Source organism: Pan paniscus, chromosome 6 (assembly GCF_029289425.2).
Source record: "Pan paniscus chromosome 6, NHGRI_mPanPan1-v2.0_pri, whole genome shotgun sequence".
NCBI lineage: Eukaryota > Metazoa > Chordata > Mammalia > Primates > Hominidae > Pan > Pan paniscus.
In genome coordinates this window covers 185,570,033-185,586,297 of record NC_073255.2, presented here as the reverse complement: position 1 = coordinate 185,586,297, position 16,265 = coordinate 185,570,033, and positions in this window count along the sequence as shown.

Genomic DNA, 16,265 nt, shown 5'->3' with positions numbered 1-16,265 from the left:
AGATTATCCGCTGTAGAGTTAAGCCTGGCCAGGGCAGGCTGGGAGATTATCCGCTGTAGAGTTAAGCCTGGCCAGGGCAGGCTGGGAGTTGTGGGTGGGCCGTGCTCTGTAAGTTCCCTGTGTGATGAGAAGTCTCTGCACCCACCCCCATCCCCACCCCCAACCATCGTGCCCTCCCTCACATCAGGAGAGCAGGTGGCCCTCAGTCCTGGGATGGGCCCTTTCTTCAAGGCCCTTCCCTCAACACTGGCAAAAAGCTTGGAGTTGTGACCCGGGGTAGGGCAGCGGTTAAGGCTGTTTCCGGAAGCAGAAGTCCATTCGTTCAGCGCTCTACCATGAGAACAAAGTGATTCCTGTCCTGGTAGGGCTCCCATGGGTTCAAAGGGCCCTGAGGAAGACAGCCCCTCTCTGGGGAGGAGCAGCAGTGTGGCCTCACTTCGTGTAGGTATCAGGGAAGCCCTGCTCTGAAGTGACATCTAAGCCAAGACCCTCGGGAGAAGTTGGCTTGAGCTGATGGCAAAAAAGGAGTGTCCAGGGACCTGCAGCTTTGTTATCACTGGGATGTCTGTCAGAACTGTAGAGTCTCAGGCTAGGCCCCGGTCCTACTGAATTATTCTGCGTATAAGAAGATCCCAGGAGGGTCACAGGCATATTGAAGTCTGGGAAATACCAGGAGTAAATGTTCCAGGCTTGGGGCCAGCATGTGCAAAGGCCCTGAGGCAAAAATCAAAATGTTTCCTCTTTGGAAATAGTCTGGAAGTCAGGTAGCCCGAGTGTCTTGACTGAGTCAGCTCCCTCTACATTGCCTGCAAAAGGCGGGACCACTGGAGGAATTTACCCTGGACCTGTGAGGGACATCAGAAAGGAGATGGGCAAGTAGGTTGATGACAGCCCAGCGTGATCAGTGCCACGATGAAGGTATGTATGGGGCCATGGGAACCCAAGAGAGGGGACTGTCCCAGGTGCAGGCCTGGAGAAGCCGACTCAGGAGCTGGGAGGAGGAGGAGGAGGAGGAAGCGAACTTCCCTCCTTCCCCTTCACCAGCCAGGGAGCACTGTGCAGGGAGGCTGGGTTGCTGAGGGTAGGAGAGGCAGGGCCAGGTTGGGGGGCCTGCATTCAGGAGCTTGACCTTTATGTTAGTTTGCAGGGAACCATTGATGGTTTCCAGCAGGGAGGTGATGTGATGAGATTGAGATTGATAACAAGAGTAACAGTTAACATTTATCTCGCCTTAAGCAAAAGCCAGAACCCATGTTGAGCATTGCCAGATTGTCTCATTAAGTGACCTGTGAGGTAGGTTCTTGCGTTCATTTTACAGCTAGAAAGGAGGGGGATGTGGGGCTGAGTAGCAAACAGAGTGGGGATGTGAGCGCAGGCCACTCTCAATGCTGTGGCACCTCCCTCAGGAGCAAGGGAGCGAGGGTGGGCTGCATTGTGGGTGGCCAGTGGGTCTCAGGGATAAGGGGGCAGGATCTCCAGGGCTCTGAGACTGATCAGATGCTGAGGGTGGGTGAGTGGACCCAAGAAGACGGATAAGATGCCCAGGTTTCTGAATGAAGGGTTTTGTCACTTATGAAACTTTTCAGCATATGCAAAAGTAAAGAGACTAGGATAATACACACCCTTTACTCATCACCCACCTAAAACAAAATGTTGCTCCATGTTTAAACCTGTGCCTATCCCACCCACCCCCACCCCCCTTTTTTTTTGAGGATATGATGGAGGAAGGACAGGTCTTGCCTGTCTAGGTCATATCACCTCTGCCTCATAGAAAAGGAAGCAGAGGTGAGATATTAAAGAATTTCCCCCAGAGCCACAGGGTGGGTAAACTGGGAAGCTGGAGCGGAACTTAGAACAGGTGTCCTTCAGCGCACCAGCAGCTTAGAACGTGTTGAAGCCTTCTGAAGGAGGTTAGTATGCACTCCACTAGAGTAGAATCTGTGAGTTACTTGGCTTGGGAAATAATGGAGCTCAAACGAAGAAAACTTCCGTGGGGTTCTTGGGTGAAGAGCCTCTCAGAGCCTGTAGCCCCGGCAGGCCGGGCCTCCCTCCAGGAGATGGATAGGACCTTTGACTTCAAGGTCACTGGCTTTGACTACACATCCCACAGATCCACGAGTTCCCGAATGATCAGCTCTCCTAATACTTAAGTCTCGTCAGCTGAGTCTGTCTTCTGAGCACACACCTGCCCTTGGAAGGACCGAGGCATCCCCTGTCAAGGTGGGCCAGCCCTAGGGTGAGGGCTGTGAGCTAGGAAGGGCTCCAGGAGCCCCATGGACAAATCTGACCCTCCAGGCCACCAGGTGCACAACCTCAGACCCTACCCGGTGCAGCAAAGGGATTAAACCCGAGTGGACATGATTGATTCTTTGATTCCTACTATAATGAATTAAAGAGGTACACTCATGCACTGAGTAATGACATTTCTGTCAATGATGGACCACATTTATGACAGTGGTCCCATAAAATTATAGCGGAGCTGAAAAATTTCTTCCACTTAGTGATGATATAGCCTTCATAACGTCATAGCAAACTTACCGTATTTTTTTTATTTATTTTTCTTTGAGACGGAGTCTCGCTCTGTCGCCTAGGCTGGAGTGCAGTGATGCATTCTCGGCTCACTGCAAGCTCCGCCTCCCGGGTTCAAGCAATTATTCTGCCTCAGCCTCTCGAGTAGCTGGGACTACAGGTGCGTGCTGCCATGCCCGGCTAATTTTTGTGTTTTTATCAGAGATGGGGTTTCACCATATTGGCCAGGCTGGTCTTGAACTCCTGACCTCAGGTGATCCTCCTGCCTCAGCCTCCCAAAGTGCTGGGATTACAGGCATGAACCACCACGCCTGGCCGCTACCGTATTTTAAAAATAAATGTAGTGTGGCCTAAGCTTGCGGTGCTTATAAAGTCTACAGTCGTGGACGGTAAACTCTGAGGCCTTCACATTCACTCACCACTCACTGACTCACCCAGAACAACTTCCAGTCCGACAAGCTCCATTCATAGAAAGTACTCTTTATAGGCGTACTGTTTTAATCTTTTACACCATATTCTTACTGTACATTTTCTATGCATAGATACACAAATGCTTACAATAGCACAAGAGCATGCTGTACAGGTTTGTAGCCTAGGAGCGATACACTATACCGTACAGCCAGGGTGTATAGTGGGCTGTACCATCAGGGTCTGTGGAAATGCACTCTGATATTCACACAATGCCAGAATCGCCTAACAATGCATTTCTCAGTACATGTTCCTGTTATTAAGTGACATGACTGTGTTTAATGTTTATTCAGTATTCAGTATAGTTTTTAGTACTTAGTATTTTTAAATCTTGCAGAAAGCTTGGGAAGCAAAAGTGAGAGGTAGGGCCGGGCGCGGTGGTTCATGCCTGTAATCCCAGCACTGTGGGAGGCTAAGGTAGGCAGATCACCTCAGGTCAGTAGTTCGAGACCAGCCTGGCCAACATGGTGAAACCCTGTCTCTACTAAAAATACAAAAATTAGCCAGGTGAGGTGACGGGCGCCTGTAATCTCAGCTACCCAGGAGGCTGAGGCAGAAGAATCGCTGGAACCTGGGAGGTAGAGGCTGCAGTGAGCCGAGATTGACCCACTGCACTCCAGTCTGGGTGATAGAGTGAGGCTCTTTCTCAAAAAAAAAAAAAAAATAGAGGTGGAACGGGGAGGCCGCCCAGGGCCAGCACATAGTAACTGCACACCTTTTGAATGAGTAAATGGAGAACTGTAGATTCTTGGGAAGCCCAGGCTTGAGGGGCCAGATATGGAAGGGGCTCTCTTACCTAAGCCAGAGCCTCCCCTCAGCCACACCACTCGCTCCACACTCTTTTCACTCGGCTCAGCACAAGGCAAGATGAGCACAGCTCTTGAATTCAACGTGTTCTCATCTTAGATTACAGAGAGACTGTGGAAGAGGGAGGAGGACAAAGGACCTCTAGTTCAAAAGTAAAAACTGAGAAGTTTTTCTTTTCTTTTCTTTTCTTTTTTCAAGACAGTCTCGCTCTGTTATCCAGGCTGGAGTGTAGTGGCACGATCTCAGGTCACTGCAACTTCCATTTCCCAGGTTCAAGCAATTCTCGTGCCTTAGCGTAGCTGGGATTACTGGCATGCCCCACCATGCCTGGCTAATTTTTTTTTTGTATTTTTAGTAGACAGTGAGTTTCACCATGTTGGCCAGGCTGGTCTCGAACTCCTGACCTCAAATGATCTGCCTGCCTTGGCCTCCCAAAGTGCTGGGGTTACAGACGTGAGCCAGAAGGGGATTTTTTAGAAAACAGCTTGGAGAAGGAGTCGTGGGAAAGGAGTCAATTTTTTTTTTTTTTTTTAAATTTTTTGAGACAGGGTCTCACTCTGTCCCCCTGGCTGGAGTGCAGTGGCACAATCATGGCTCACCGCAGCCTTGGCCTCCCAGGCTCAGGTAATCCTCCCACTTCAGCCTCCCAAGTAAACTGGGACTACAGGTGGGCACTACCACACCCAGCTAAGTTTTTGTGTTTTTTTTTTTTTTTGTAGAGATGAGATCTCACTATGTTGCCTAGACTGGTCTCAAACACCTGGGCTCAAGTGATCCGCCTGCCTTGGCCTCCCAAAGTGCTGAGATTACAAATGTGAGCCACCATTCCCATTCCCTTCTATCTATTCTTTCTGGCTTTTCTCATCTATTAACAGCAAGTGTAGACTCAGGTCAGGTTGAATTGAAAACATGCCTTTGAATCCTCCCTCCCCAATCTGCTACAAAAGTCTCCTACTTGGAACTCATGGACAATTGGGTTCGCTGGAGGCCAGAGGTTGAAACCTCCAGTGTTCAAGGGACCTGGCAGGCAAGGTTAAGTGCGGCAAGGGGTGATGGGGAGTGGTGGTGACCCGGGTGCACTTGAGGTCCTCTGTCCTGCCTGAAGTGGGTGCTGCTGCTTGACCCCAGGCACTTGTTGCAGGTGGGAATCTGAGCCTGCTGTTACTCTTTGGTTTTTCAAGAAAAGCCAGGCATTTTAATGTGAAATCACCCAATTTTTAAGTGTCAGATCTAACTCAAATGGTCTTATCAACACTGGATAGGCCAAAGAAAGGCACTTAAGGGCTGTATTTAGTTAGAAACGTCTGATCTAAGTCAACATCCCCCTTTTTTTTTCCTCATAGTATTAAAACACCAAGAAACAAACCAGCACACAGGATGCCCCGATTGTAATAAAGGTTTAAAAATGGAGGAGTTCCCTTAGAAAAGCTGAAGATTCCAATCTGGAGCTGCAGTTGAGGCTGCAGTCAGGGTTGTTTGGCTGGATTACTGAGTGCACGGCATAAATACTTCAACCGCATTGGAACACAAGAATGGTCCCTTGCCCAGGGTTCAGTGCTCATGCCATGGGTCGCCTTGACACAGTGCCTGGAGGAGCTGTCCTGCTCAGAAGCCTCCCCATTCTCTGACCTCTTAGTAGCATACCCCATAGAGACCACAGAGACCTGCTACACCTCGTGCTTGGCAGCCACTTCTTTTTTTTTCTAGACAGAGTCTCACTCCATCGCCCAGGCTGGAGTACAGTGGTATGATCTTGGCTCACTGCAACCTCTGCCTCCTAGGTTCAAGTGATTCTACTGCCTCAGCCTCCTGAGTAGCTGGGATTACAGGTGTGTGCCACCATGCCCAGTTAATTTTTGTATTTTTAGTAGAGACAGGGTTTCGCCACGTTGGTCAGGCTGGTCTCAAACTCCTGACCTCAGGCAATCCACCCACCTTGGCCTTCCAAAGTGCTGGGATTACAGGTGTGAGCCACCACAGCCGGCCAGTGGCCACTTTTTTAATCACTGCCTTTTGGTCACCCAAAGACTAATTTGGGTCATGGAAGCAGCAACAGTCCTCTGGTGGCAGGGCTGGTTAGGCTCAAGCCCACCAGAATCTGCTGTTCCTTCCAAAGCCTTGACACTTCGAACTCCCTCTTTATTTTTTATTTTTTATTTGAGTCAGATTCTCACTCTGTCTCCTAGACTGGAGTGCAGTGGCGCAGTCTCAGCTCACTGCAACCTCTGCCTCAAGCAATTCTCGTGCCTCAGCCTCCAGAGTAGCTGGGACTGCAGGCACCCGCCACCACACCGAGCTAATTTTTGTATTTTTAGTAGAGATGGGGTTTTGCCATGTTGGCCAGGCTGGTCTTGAACTCCTGGCCTCAAGTGATCCACCCGCCTTGGCCTCCCAAAGTGCTGGGATTAAAGGCATGAGCCACCGCACCTGGCCAGACTCCCTCCTTTTAAGGAAACTGAGAATTGGAGAAGAGATGGCCTTGCCCAAAGCCACAGAGCTGGCCAGGATACTTCCAAGTATTCAAAACTGCATGGGAGGCCAGGTGCAGTGGCTTACGCCTGTAATCCCAGAGTTTGGTTGGCCGAGGCAGGAGGATCACTTGAGCCCAGGAGTTTGAGTCCAGCATGGGCAACATAGCAAGACCCCAGTCTCTAATAATAAAAATAATTTAAAACCCCAAACTGCACAGGGTTGAATCCATTTTGATGCCTTGAGAGTTCAAGGCTCTCTGCTGAGTTAGCACAAGGCATAGACTCCACATGTCCCCTTTGCTGCCACCAGTCCAGGTGCCTAAATGCTGTGACCTTGTGGCTGCCAGGCTCCTGCCCCTAGTCATGGGCCCGGAAACAATCCCTCTACTCTGATCACAGGCCACAGTAGCTCTACCTCCTCCGCCCCTCTTTCCAGATCCCCTCTTCTTTGTGAAAACCAAACCAGCTAAAGCGGGGGCCTGTGCTGCTCTCCAGAGGGGCTGTTTGCAGCACACACTTGTCCCATAAGAGTTCAGGTAAAGAACTCCTGGATCTTCAGAAAGGCTGTTTAGAAAACTTTCCCAACTGAGGCCGGGCGCAGTGGCTCACGTCTGTAATCCCAGCACTTTGGGAGGCCGAGGCGGACGGATCACGAGGTCAGAAGATGGAGACCATCCTGGCTAACACGGTGAAACCCCGTCTCTACTAAAAATACAAAAAATTAGCCGGGCGTGGTGGCGGACGCCCGTAGTCCCAGCTACTTGGGAGGCTGAGGCAGGAGAATGGCGTGAACCCGGGGGGCGGAGCTTGCAGTGAGCCGGGATCGCGCCACTGCAGTCCGGCCTGGGCGACAGAGCGAGACTCCGTCTCAAAAAAAGAAAAGAAAAGAAAACTTTCCCAACTGAGGCAAGGTGGTTGGCCCAGGACCAGACTGGAGGTGAGGGGAATGTCCCTTGACCCTGTCAAAGGGGACCCAGCTGGTACCTGTGAGCCTTCTCTCTGACCCTAGGAGGCTCTGCTTGTAAGGAAGACAGAGACAGGGACAGAGGAGGCAGCCTCCTTTTGAAAAGGATGAAATCTGTAAGGGAAAACCCAGACGCTGAGGCCGTGAAAAGGAGGTGGTCAGGCCAGGCCGAGGCCATGAAAAGGAGGTGGTCAGGCAAGGCAAAGGCCATTCAAATTCCAGAGAAGGCTGAGGATGGATACTTTTATAGTTTCAGTTACTTGTGACTTAGTGCTGCCTGAGACAAAGTCGTTTCTATAACTAGGGGAACACCTGGGACTCACCCTGAGGTCTGAAAATGCCCATCCCCACACCCAGCAACCTGCAGAATGGCCTATGGCAGCACCCTGGGGGGACAGTGGGGAAGGGCATGTGGGCAGACCCTTCGTATTTTGAGGGATTGAAAGGAAAGTAGCCAAGCCATGAACCAAGGTCCTCAGAGAGGGAGGGGCCACAGGCTTCAGCATCTCTTGGCTGCTGGTGCGAGACCCAGTGCCCCAAGCCTGGCTGTGCTGAGAGGTGTCCGTTACATGACCCACAGGGGCCAAGAGCTGCAATCTCGGGGGCCTGAGCAGGAATTAGCCAAGTGCGCCCATTTTCACTTTGAAGACCACTCCAGCCTGTGCAGTGACCTGTACCAGGAAAAGCAGATCAAGCAAGTACCAGCACCACAGGTCTGACTGCGCAGGGCATAGTTTCGGCACAACCCTGGTAAAGCCCCAGCTGCAGGGCGCCGCTAGACCCCAGGCCCTTTCCAGCTGGGTGTGAAGGTCAGAGGGACCCCAGCTCCCCCATGGGACCCTGGAAGCTCTGGGACACTTTTTGTTTTCTTTTTTATTGTTACTTAGTTTTATTTATTTTTGAGACAGAGTCTCCATCAATATGTGACCTTTTGCCCAGGCTGGAGTGCAGTGGCTCGCTCTCTGCTCACTGCAACCTCCACCTCCTGGGTTCAAGTGATTCTCCTGCCTCAGCCTCCCAAGTAGCTGGGACTACAGGCACGAGCCACCACGCCCAGCTAATTTTTGTATTTTTAGTAGAGATGGGGTTTTGCCATGTTGGCCAGGCTGGTCTTGAACTCCTGGCCTCAAGTGATTCACCTGCCTCGGCCTCCCAAAGTGCTGGGATTACAGGCATGAGCCACTGCACCCGGCCTATTGTTAGTTTTATTTTCACAATTTAAAGGCTGGATTACTGTCAGTTAGCACTTAAATAAAAATAAAAATAAAAATAAAGGCTGGAGGGTCTCAAGCAGCGAGACACTCGATTTGCAGCTCACTCTCCAGGTGGATGTTTACATGGGGCAGAAGGAAAAGCCGTGACTTCCTTCCAGGTTTTGGTATTTGTACAATTTTAAGTGTCATTTCCGCAGGTTTTTGTTTTTGTTTTTGTCCCCTGTTTATTTCTCTCTGATCCAGGGCAGTAACAGACGAGGAGGCAAAGAGCAGCTCACACATGGGAGGGTCAGAGTGGTGCCAGTCCCATGCCCCACACCCTATGAGTGAGACCGCCTTTCCATGGGTGCCCCAGGAGCCTCGCTGGCACAGCCCCACGATGCCAAGGTGCCAGCCACCACGCCAGGGTAATTTTTGTATTTTTAGTAGAGATGGGATTTTGCCATGTTGGCCAGGCTGGTCTCGAGCTACTGACCTCGGGTGATCTGCCTGCCTCAGCCTCCCAAAGTGCTGGGGTTATAGGTGTGAGCCACCGCACCCGGCCAAGATTTTCAACATTACCTCCATTGTCTACTGAAGGTAACATTCAGAAGCAACTCCACATCACCCACACCAGCCTCAGCCTTTGCAGCGAGTCCTGCCTGGGTCAGCCGGTGGATGTGGCCCTGGCCCTGGCCTCCTGGGAAGAAGCAGCTCCATGTGCTGCACTGCGTGCCTGCTGCAGTTGACCAGGAGAGCAAGTCCAAGGGTCAAGGCAGCATGAACCTCAGCAGATGGCCCCAAAGCCCCTTCAGGCTCCTCTGCAGGGCTGACCACAAGGGCTATGGGACCACCCTCCCTGACCCCACTGTGCCCGGGGAGGTGTTGCGCCAGTGGAGTGGGGTGAAAGGGATGCAGAGGGGAATGGCGGAGACCACACTGGTCCTGGAATCGGAGACTCCTTGAGACCCCATCTGCCATCACTTAGCTTACTAACTGGGCAAACCTCCCAGCCTCATTTTTCTCAAACGGAAAACAAGAAAAAATATCACCAGTCCTACTCACTTCACAAGACCGTCAAGAGGACCAGATCAAATGGGATACTATTAGTTGAAAGCATTTTAAAGAACTGGGGTGGGGGCCAAGCATGGTGGCTCACGCCTGTAATCCCAGCACTTTGGGAGGCTGAGGCAAATGGATCATTTGAGGTCAGGAGTTCGAGACCAGCCTAACCAACATGGTGAAACCCCATCTCTACTAAAAATACAAAAAATTAGCTGGGCGTAGTGGCATATGCCTGTAGTCCCAGCTAGTCGGGAGGCTGAGGCAGGAGAATCACTTGAACCCAGGAGGCAGAGGTTGCAGTGAGCCGAGATCGCGCCACTGCACTCCAGCCTGGGCGACAGAGCGAGACTCCGTCTCAAAAACAAAGAAACAAAAACAAAAAACTGGGGTGGAATTCACATAACATAAAATTAACCATTTTTAAGGGTACAGTTCAGGGGCGTTTAGTACATTCTCGCTGTTGTACAAAACTAGTTCCAAAACATTAATAGCCCCAAAGGAAACCCTGTAGCCATTAAACCGTCATGCCCTCCAGCGCCTGGCAGTCACCAATCTTCATTCTGTCTCTATGGATTTGCCTATTCTGAACATTTCATATAAATGGAATCCTACAATATGTGACCTTTTATGTCTGGCTTCTTTCACTTAGAGTAATGTTTTCAAGGCTCACCCATGTAGTTTGTGTCAGAATATCCTTCCTTTTTTTTTTTTCTTTTGAGACGGAGTTTTGCTCTGTTACCCAGGCTGGAGTGCTGGAGTGCAGTGGCGCGATCTCGGCTCACTGCAAGCTCTGCCTCCTGGGTTCACGCCATTCTCCTGCCTCAGCCTCCCCAGTAGCTGGGACTACCGGTGCCCACCACCACACCTGGCTAATTTTTTGTATTTTTAGTAGAGACAGGGTTTCACCGTCTTACCCAGGATGGTCTCAATCTCCTGACCTCGTGATTCACCTGCCTCGGCCTCCCAAAGTGCTGGGATTACAGGCGTGAGCCACCGCACCCGGCCTCGTCCTTCCTTTTTATGGATGGACAGCATTCCATTATACACGCGTACCCCCGTCGTTTATCCATTCTTGCTTCAGCGGACACTTGGGTTGTTTCCACATTTTGGCTATTGTGAATAGTGCTGCTATGAACATTTGTGCTCAGACTTGTGTGTGGACATGTTTTCTGCTCTTTGGGGTATATACTTAGGAGTGGAAATTTGGGGTCATATGGTAGTTCTGTATTTAACTTTTTGAGGAACCACCAAACTGTTAGTTGAAAGCATTTTTGCAAATTCAAGAATCACTCACCTGGAGGAAGTGTGTGTCACCATCTTGCTCACCTTGCCCTGGGCAGTTCTTCTTTGTAGACGTCTTTTTAAAAATATGGGACCCCAAACTGACCCCTGGGCCCTGGGTTCCACCCAATGAGAACAGACTTCAGGGACAATGACAGCCTTCTGTGAAACTACACAAGTATTTGCATTTTTACTGTGTGGGATTCTCTTATCTGGTACTTGGTCAGATTTGTTGTTTTTTAACTGAAAAGGGAAACTTCAGCTCTGATAATTTATGTCTGTTACTTTGTTAGTTTATGTCTGTTAGTTTCTTGTTAGCTTGTGTCCAGTCAGCCAGGAAAAATGATTCTGAACCCTGAGAGCTAACATTCTTTTTAAAAAAATTTTTTTTGAAATGGAGTCTCTCTCTGTCTCTCAGGCTGGAGTGCAGTGGCGTGATGTTGGCTCACTGCATCCTCTGCCTCCCGGGTTCAAGCAATTCTCCTACCTCAGCCTCCCGAGTAGCTGGGATTACAGGCGTGCACCATCACACCCAGCTACTTTTAGTATTTTTAGTAGAGACAGTTTTGCCGTGTTGGCCAGGCTGGTCTTGAACTCCTGCCCTAGGTGATCTGCCCGCCTTGGCCTCCCAAAGTGCAGGGATTACAGGCGTGAGCCACCGTACCCAGCCTTTAATTTTTTAAAAGCTTCTATTTCCATAGATTTTGGGGGAACAGGTGGTATTTGGTTACATGAGTAAGTTTTTTTGTTTTTTTTTTTTTTTTTGAGACAGAGTCTTGCTCTGTCGCCCAGGCTGGAGCGCAGTGGTGCGATGTTGGCTCACTGCAAGCTCCGCCTCCCGGGTTCACATCATTCTCCTGCCTCAGCCTCCCGAGTAGCTGGGACTACAGGCATGTGCCACTATGCCCGGCTAATTTTGTATTTTTAGTAGAGGCGGGGTTTCTCCATGTTTGTCAGGCTGGTCTCGAACTCCCGACCTCATGTGATCTGCACACCTCGGCCTCCCAAAGCACTGGGAATACAGGTGTGAGCCACGCCGCCCGGCCCAGAGAACAGCTTTGTCTCTTTCGAGAGAGAGGTGCACCCAAATGGGACCTCCAGACCTCAGTGGAGTGCACCGGATTTTATAGGCAGGCTTGAGGAGGCGGTGTCTGATTTACCAGGGACCCAAAGATGGGTTGGACCAGGTGTGACATCTACATAGCATGAGAGGAAGCTGGGACTACAGGCACCCACCGCCATGCTCGGCTAATTTTTTTTTTGTATTTTTAGTAGAGACGGGGTTTTGCCATGTTAGCCAGGATGGTCTCGATCTCCTGACCTCGTGATCCGCCTGCCTCGGCCTCCCAAAGTGCTGAGACTACAGGCGTGAGCCACTGCGCCCGGCCACGAGTAAGTTCTTTAGTGGTGATTTGTGAGATTTCGGTGTGCACCCATCACCAGAGTAATATACACTGAAATCAATTTTTAGCCTTTTAATCCTCATCCCCTTCCTACCCTTTCCCCCACAAAGTCCCAAAGTCCACTGTATCATTTTTATGCCTTTGCATCCTCAGAGCTTATTTCCCACTATAAGTGAGAACATACAATGTTTGGTTTTCCATTCCTGAGTTACTTCACTTAGAATAATAGTCTTCAATCCCATCCAGGTTGCGGCAAATGCCATTAATTCACTCCTTTTTATGGCTGAGTAGTATTCCATTGTATATATATGCCATAGTTTCTTTTTTCTTTTTTTTCTTTCTTTTTTTTTTTTTTTTTTTTTTTTTTTTGAGACAGAGTCTTGCTCTGTTGCCAGGCTGGAGTACAGTGGTGTGATCTTGGCTCACTGCAACCTTCGCCTCCCAGGTTCAAGCAATTCTCCTGCCTCAGCCTCTTAAGTAGCTGAGACTACAGGTGCACGCCACCACACTCAGCTAATTTTTGTATTTTTAGTAGAGACAGGCTTTGACCATGTTGGCCAGGATGGTCTCAAACTCTTGACATCGTGATCCGCCTGCCTCACCCTCCCAAAGTGCTGGGATTACAGGCGTGAGCCACCGCGCCCAGCCCTATGCCACAGTTTCTCTATCCATTTGTTGGTTGATGGGCATTTGGGCTGGTTCCATATTTTTGCAATTGCGAATTGTGCTGCTACAAACATGCATGTGCAAGCATCTTTTTCATATAATGACTTTTTTTTCCCTCTGGGTAGATATTCAGTAGTGGGATTGCTGGATCAAATGGTAGATCTACTTTTAGTTCTTTAAGGAATCTCCACACTGTTTTCCATAGTGGTTGTACTACTTTACATTCCCACCAGCAGTGTAGAAGTGTTCGCTTTTCACTGTATCAACACCAACATCTATTATTTTTTGATTTTTTTTTTATGGCCATTCTTGCAGGAGTAATGTGGTATTGCATTGTGGTTTTGATTTGCATTTCCCTGATCATTAGTGATATTGAGCACTTTTTCATATGTTTGTTGGCCATTTGTATATCTTCTTTTGAGAATTGTCTATTCATGTCCTTAGGCCAGTTTTTGATGGGATTGTTTTTTTCTTGCTAATTTGAGTTCCTCGTAGATTCTGGATATTAGTCCTTTGTCGGATGTATAGATTGGGAAGATTTTCTCCCACTCTGTGGGTTGTCTGTTTACTCTGCTTACTGTTCCTTTTGCCGTGCAAAAGGACAGCTAACATTCTTATAGTTTTTTTTTTTTAATGTGCCAGTAAACTCTATGTGGCTTCTCAGTTAATCTTCCCAACACCCTATAAGATAGATACTTCGATTATGACCATTTTCTAGATGGAGAAACTGAGGCTCAAGCAAGGTAAGCGACTTGACCACAGATAGCTAGCTAGTAGCTGGTGAAAACTAGAACTCAAGCTGAGATAATGTGGCTGCAGCCCGTGCTGTTCATCTCTAGTGCCTGCCGGATTCTCACTGCATATCATGACATCTATTGGGGCATCAGTCAGTTTGATTAGTCAGCTTCAGTGTCTTCATTTGTGGGGTTGTTGGAAACAGATGAGACAGGATCTGGCTGAGAAACAGCCCCAGAAACCTCCTCTCCCAGAATGGCACCAACCCCCCTTCCCTGCCTCTGAGCCTGGCCACTGGGTGGACTTCCAGTCCACATAGTAGACTAGATCACCCCCAGTGCATGCAAAGGCAGAGTGAAAGGTATAAACAACTTAGTCAAATCAAGCTGTACAATGAAAAACAAAAAGAAATAAAACTATTCTGGCGCACACCTTTTTCTTATTAATTTCAAGTTGGCTGCCAATGTTTACCTGCTTTGTTCTTAAAATAATCCATTCTAGAATTCTGCTAGAGAGCAACATCGTTTAGAGATTGTCATTTATGAAACTCTCACTCTCATTTTCCCCTCTTTTGAAATTAGGACAACATCTACCCATGTCTAGTTTTCTGGGGTTATTCATTCTCCTCAATTGCATTCATTCATTCATTCACTCAACACATTTACATAGCACCTGCTGTGTCCCAGATACTGTGCTAGGTACCAGAAGGAGTCAAACATAGTCAATGATTCTGCTTTTCCATTGGCTTGGGGCATCCAGGAACACATTTTCTCAGGCCTTGGAGATGTGAACTCCAATGGGCAGCTGCCTGCCCTTCCCCTCCCCTTGCCTGCACCTTTACAGTAGGGTCTACTCGCCGCTGCAGCAGGAAGATCCTCCATTAGGAGTAAAACAGAGCTGTGAATTCTGCTGCCCCAGGAACAGCCCGATCCTTGTTGCTCCAGACACATCCCTACTGTCTTTTTGCTGTGCTTTGCTTTCGGCATGAGTTTCAGGTCTTTCAGAGCTTTGCCTCTGACACTTTCACAGAAATCTTTTCCACTCGCCTTTTCTTAGTCATCTTTACTTCGGACTTCCTGCTTCTGCCTTTTGTCCCTGTAGATTCTGAAGTCCTCAGGAACAATCCAAGATCTTCTGGTGTTTCAGATGCTTCCCCTTCACGTTCCTTAGGTGGTGGTTTCTGTTCTATCAGTTGGGGTTTAAGGAGGAGGCAGGGATCTTGGGCAGTGGGAGAAGCACCTCTGTAGGGAGCTGACTCTGCCAAGATGGGAAAGTGTCAGCCTCCAGGTAGTGGCGCTTGCTGGGATTTACCGACGCTGGAAGCACAGACTTTATCTGTAGGGCTCACAGTTTCCTCCAGGTCCCACAGAGCTGTCCTGAGGGTCACACAGCAAACAGATAAAGGAGGCCAGCGCAGATTGGGCGGCTCTCTGGTACCTTGCGGTGGCTGAGCCACTCAAGACAAACCGGGGGAAAGACGCCCTGATGACGAAATGCTAATTTTGCATATCTCTTTCCCAGGATGCTTAGCAACACGTCTGATTCTTGTTATTCAGTACGTTTTTCCATCTATTGATAAATAGATGTGCCAGGGAATTCTTAGAGGATCTATATATCATTAATGTTGTAAATATAGTTATCAGTGAACTGAAACCAGAATATCACTGTAAGGGTAAAATGAACAAATTTAGGGACTTTAAATAGTTCAAACAGTAGTAACATTTACTGGCTGGTCCGAAGGTAGTGAGTTATCTCAATTGATTGTTCACAGTCAGTTACAGATCGAACTCCTTGTTCTACTCTTTCCCCCCTTCTCACTACTGCACTTGACTAGTCTTTTACGAGAGTTGCCACTCTCCTGGCATCCCTCGTTTCTTGTTTTCATCTCAATTTTAAAATGTTGAAAGCATCATTAAATAAAGCATGGAATACAGGGGGAAAACGAAGTACTATTCTTTTCTTCCAGAAACAAACAGTAAATTTGGGAAAACCCATCACAGACAAGAAGGAAAAAGAAAACAAAAATCAAATAAATAGTAATAGATACTACGGACCAATTATTGGTAAAGATGGTATAGTATGTCCTAAGAGGTCAAAGACAGGAAATGGGATGAGGGTGAATAGGGGTTTTTCTTTTTCTTGTACTTTTTCTTTTCTTTTCTTTTCTTTCTTTCTTTTTTTTTTTTTTTTTGAGACAGGCTGGAGTCTCTGTCATCCAGGCTGGAGTGCAGTGGTGTGATCTCGGCTCACTGCAACCTCCGCCTCCTGGGTCCAAGCGATTATCTTGCCTTAGCCTCCTGAGTAGCTGGGACTATAGGCGCGCGCCACCACGCCTGGCTAATTTTTCTATTTTTGTAAAGACCGAAGTTTCGCCATGTTGGCCAGGCTGGTCTTGAACTCCTAACCTCAAGTGATCCTCCCGCCTCAACCTCCCAAAGTGCTGGGATTACAGGCGTGAGCCACCGCACACGGCCAGGATTTTTTAATGTTTTAATATCAGTAGGATTAAAGACTGGTATTTGATGATACAACACTCAATGGACAAAATTAAGAGGCATTTCAAAGTCGACAATCCTGTTAAGTTTTGAAGCTAAGAGATGTGAACATTTTCAGAGAGAAAGTATTTTGGAGGAAGACAAACCAAGTCCAAGAGTTTGAAAATAGAGAAGGTGGAAGAGGGCAG